Source organism: Olea europaea, chromosome 13 (assembly GCF_002742605.1).
Source record: "Olea europaea var. sylvestris chromosome 13, O_europaea_v1, whole genome shotgun sequence".
Classification (NCBI taxonomy): domain Eukaryota; kingdom Viridiplantae; phylum Streptophyta; class Magnoliopsida; order Lamiales; family Oleaceae; genus Olea; species Olea europaea.
Window position 1 is genome coordinate 9,142,862 of NC_036249.1, and position 5,923 is coordinate 9,148,784.

Consider the following 5,923-nt stretch of genomic DNA (forward strand, 5'->3'; position numbering starts at 1 on the left):
TCTGCGCGAGTATGGGTCACAAAGGCCTCGTCTCGCCCCAATTAACTTTTTGTTTTTTCTGAAGAATTCAATACTTTAAATGGAAAAACTCCACAAAATTTGATTTGTTCTGATATAAGATGGTAACTAAAATTATCTAAAGAATATGACAAACAATAAAAGTATTAGTTTACCAAATATATTTGAATAATTTAACTTCTAAAAATAAATTAATTAAGTAAAATTTTAATAAATACATTATTATCCCACTTTAAAAAATGGGGACAATAAATTGAATTAAAAAAAAATTAAACGAGTAGTAAACGCGGGAAGGACCACCTCGCCTTATATGGGTAATAGGACGGAAAATTACTTGACGGGGTGGGAGAGGTTGCCCTGGCCCCAACTCGTCCCGTTGCCATCCTTAGGTCCAAATAGCATCAATAATTAGGCTCTACAATTTAAAATATTCTTGTTTGATGTAGATTAAAATAAGAGTTTTAGTAGATTTAATAAAACTTGATGAAAATTACAGTTGAAAAGATGTGAATTTCATAAATGTCTAGTTAAAATTAATTGTTAATTTTTTTTTATCAACTTTTAATCTACACCGAACAGGAACATGATATAATTTAAAAGTTGCTAAAAGTAGAAATCAAAATCAAAATCAAAAATAAATTTTAATCACATAATCGTTATTTTTTGTAATTAAAATCTACTAAATTTTTTATCAAACTACTTAAATGTACAGGTGACTTGAGAAAACTAGAACACTTGACTGAGTGAGTTGGGAAAAGTGAACTGTGAGTGGCCAATGGTTTTATGTTGACTACCATCCTCATTCACTATTTTTCCTTGAGAAATTTATTACAAGAAATTTTCATGAGATTAATGTGAGAAATTAAGTTCTTTTAACATTTTTTTATTGTTAAAATAATATTTATTTTTTAATTGTGCTACTATTTATTTAGAAAATGTCGTTAAATTATTGGCTAATTTAGTAATTTCTACTAGGATCGATGGTCAGATTAGAAGTTTTATATCGACCGATGATCCAACTATCAAGATCTGATGTAACTTATTTTTCTTTTCTTCCTTGTACTTGGACAATGGCAATCCCTTTGTTACCCTTCCATTTTAGTTGTAAATTGTAACCATGGAGAAAGGACGCCAGATGACTTGCATAGTCTTCTAAAAGACGTAAGGCTAAAATATAGAATTAGAAATTAGAATCAATTCTAGTAGCTTTCTTTTTACAATTACAATCTTGATTATTGCTTGTTACTAAAAAGTTTCGAAATTCATAAAAAACTATTCAAACCCTATTCGGTTATCGAACAAGTATTGTGTTGCGTGTTAAAAAAAAAAAAAAACAAGTAAGACCATTTAAGCTCGCACAATCTCTTTATGAAAAGCTCAGATTGCAAGTTGACATATTCAGACACATCCGAGTCCATGACAAGTGAGTTACTAATGGTTATTAACTCATGCTTTTACTGAATTTTTGAATAGGGATTTTTAATTTTTCATTGAAAAGGACTTTCAATTTCCTTTGAAAATGCTTATTGCTCATATATTTGTCAATTAAAAAACCACTACCTTAATTATCAAGGGTTTGTCTGATTAGATAGAATGACATGAACCTAATATCTGTAACAGTAGTTCCCACATATTTTCACTGTACTATAATATCATGTCATGCATAACATCAATTGACAAGATCAAATATAATATAAATATGCTTTCGATTATCTTTTCTATGTACATATCATAGTTAAACTTTTATCAATAGTCTAATTTTAATATTTTTTGTTATATATGAGCGACAAAGAAATTCATAAAAGAATTAAAGCTACGTTGAAAGAGATGAAATTCTCTTAAACAGAATTTGTTGATTATATTTTGTTTAAATTGGCTCATAGCAAGCAAACCCATAATAAGCAAGTGGACAAAATGGTGAAAGAATCTAACTTGGAGTGGAAAATGAATCGAATAACGTAACAAATTACATGTTGCCAAAGAATGTAATTTTGATATGGTTGATTTTTTTCGCATTTTCTTTGCCATGGTAAAAGACAAAAATTAATTTCATACAATTGAAACTAAGAACTTGCCTTTTTTTTTTTAAACAAAAAAATAAATAAACAAATAATATTACTTAAACCATAAAAATGTTTCGTTAACACGAACTTTTATAGTTCCAAGTCGTTAAATTTTTTTTTTCTTTAAGTTTAGACACTTCTCACCATGGCCCTGCTTGAGCTTCATTATTTGAAAAAAAAAATACATTTGTAAACAGTGATTTGACATCATTTCAATCACAATTTTTAAATAAAATAATTTTACACGTAAATTAAAAAAAATTTCTTGTTTTTTAACTGCACATCCTGTATCGATCTACTATTCCAAAATACATTCTTTATAAATAATATTGTTCAAGCGCGCGCACACACACATAGATAATGGATAAGTCTTTAATACTTTACTTGTTAAAATCTCTTAATGAGATTGCTATAGTATTAAAATTAAAGGTTTAGAAAAAGGAACATTAATCTTACTCAAATTTCCTCCATACCCTAGTCGTAACCTACTTGTGGTGACTTCAATGAATTATTTGCCTTGTCAAATTTAAAAAAAAAATAAAAATACTATAAAACAAATGTGTTGTTTCTATGTAGATAAAACAAGTAAAACTATCATATGCATAAATATGATTTTGCACACTGAAGAAGCAAAATGAGATCTAAAGCGACAAGTCAAGTTATTGATATACATGGACAAGCTTTAAGAGGCTTGAGGGCACATGAAGGACAAACAAGAGAAGGCTAATCAAATTCAATGAAACCAACCATGTCACCCTTGAAGGCCGTATCATAAGAGCATATCATATTGATATTTCTATAGGGACCAACTCAATCATTAGTCAAGAAAAACACATTAGATATCGAGAGGAGGATCCATCCGAGCTAAACTCCATTGAACAAAATTCATTTTTGTGATTCAGATACTACTGGTTTAGTTATAATTGTTAATCATAAAGTTTTGAATTACTCACTCATTCTAAAAGCTTGATCTAGTTCAGATGTCCATCTTTGACAGCCTCATAAAAATTATACGTATTTAATAAGTATGAAGACTATAATTATATGATGACATTTGTCAAAAGATATATTACAATAATGTACAAGTAATAACCTCTAGATTTACCAGAATATTTTAAACAAGATATACTATCTTCATTTTTTTATTTTATTCCCATAATTGTGGGCTTGTTATCTATATTCTTTAGGCACTTTCGTTCCAACTAAAAACATTGAAAACAACATGCTATATTTTATATAACCCTTTGATTCTCATTCTTCGACCGGAAAAATGAAAAATATGATCGTTATCTATCACGTCAAGTCTCAATATTTGACTTTCTAACTCTTGTGTGAGTTCCGTAACGACTATATTTTTCATTCTCATTTTTAAAAAAATTTAAATCAAATGGGATCTATGCTAATGTTAATTAATCTCAATACCATGGATGCATCACTAGCTACGAATAATATTATTGTATAATACTAAATTGTATTCTCTGTCTTTTCTTTCTGTCAACAAAGTTGATGGTCTTGGAAGATATATTTTATTGAAGCAGCCCCAATTGAGAAGAATATGAAAGTATGACCAGTGGTTTAATTAAGATTTCAGGATTACGATGACACGTTTGTTTAATAATTAAAATTTTAGTATTTAGTTGACGTGTATATAGTTATATTATAAAAAAAATTATATATTATAAAAAAAATTAGACTTTTATGAGATAGATGGTAGCAGTGACATAACATGTACTGATTTGCCATTGAACAATTCGGGCTAAATTTCAAAATATATTTTACAGATGACTTTAAATTATGGGAAATGCTACACAACAGGCCCCTGTGACATCCCTTGATCTGAAAATTTAGGCTGCGGTTGGCTTAGTTTTTGTTTTTCATATTCGGTTTTAAAAGGTTTTTAATTTTTTTCAAAAACGCCGCGTTTTGAGCATTTTTTTCATTTTGTATATTTATAACTGAAAATGCTCAAAACAATAAAAAACCGTTTTGAGTTTTCAGATATAAATTTTACCTCGTTTTCTAAAACGCATTTTCAAAAATGACGAACCAAACATATTTTCCGCAGTTTCGAAAACAAAAAACGGTCCGAAAATATCAAACCATCCGCAGCCTTATATTTGAATGAATGAAATTAAAATTTCTACAAATTTCACAAATATAAACGATAGAAAATTAAATTCATGATTTCTAACTACTCTCATGCAAATATGGAATAATTGTCTAAACTAAAATTTTTAATAATGCGATAAATTTATTTATTTATATTTTAAAGTTTGAATTCCTATATTATAAAGAATACACATGATGTAACATGTTGAGACGCCAAAGTTTGATTTTTATAAAAGAGTAATGTTATATGCACAAATTGGAAATAATTTTATTTTAAATTTAATTTTGTAATGTACCTATCATATGTGGACCAATTTAGATTTTTCACTAGAAACTTGTAGGGGAGAAAAAAAGGAACTGAAGTCACAGGCATGTATCTAGATATAAATACCACTTTAAAATCAATATGTTCTACGGGTGAAATGCTACGTGTATGTATAGACCTAGAAGAGTGTAGAATGGTCATATATACACAACGTACATTTGAATTGAATTGTCATCGCCATTGTTTAATATATACTTAGTACGTGATGTGATATTAAGCACATATTTGTTGCGAATTAAAATAAAATTTTTAATCTAAATTAAAATCAACAGTTAATTTTAACAATTTATTTAATGGGATTAACAATTTTTTGACCATATATTTCATTAACTTTTGTCAAAATTTACTAAAAATATGATTTCAATTCCCATCAAACCAGTTTAAATAAAATTAAAAAGTTGTAGATTATTTTTAACAATGTATAAATGATGTATACATTCTACTGTATCAGATGAGTCATGAAAAATGTTTTAAAAATTGGGCCCGTCATCGATTCGGTGAAAGTGAAGGTTCAAAATTTAAATGGGCAGGTTAATAGTAAAAATAATTTTAAAATTAATATAATTTAAAACAAAAAATATATATATATGTGGACAAATAATTTTTTTACCATAAAATACTAATTTCTGATTTATTTATTTATTTATTTTTTTTTTTAATTTGTGGTTCGACTTTAACAACAATGTTCAGAAGTGGATATATAGATTATTCACTTGATATATCCTTAAAAAATATTTCAACATTACTGGAATTTATTACATAGAGGCATTCTTCGTAATACAATTACAAACAAATTTGCAATCCGGAAATCGTATAATTTTCATTCGATGTATTCTTGATTTTTCATCTTTTTCATTTATTAATCAACATTTAAAAGTTTTATCATTGCATCAATTTTTTTTTATTATGGAATTAAATAATGAAAAAAACCATGAGAGTTTTTTTTTTATCCAAAATAAAAAACATTAAATCTATGATAAATAAAATAAATTTTCCACGTCCGTGGTTTTAGTCACACTTTCAAGATTATCTTATCTTGTTACTTTGGTTTGTATGTGTATGGAAAAATATTCTCACTTTTGTTGTCCTCTATTAACATATTTCTATAATAATTTTATAGAAATGAAATTTCAAGATATACATTTAGTCATTCACAAAATTGCGAACTAATAATATTACTCTTATTTTTTCCACTTCTAATTACACGAGACTTTGATCATTTTCACATATGCAATAGTACTAAGTACAACATCATCATGCAACAGACGATCATAATCGTTATCCCTCTTCGAGCAATGACCTCATTTTTAATTAACCCCTTATAACTTGTATAAGATATTGACATAATTCAAAATGTTTAATCTTTGATAGTTCCATTAAAAAAAAATTTAGGCACATGATAAAAAAA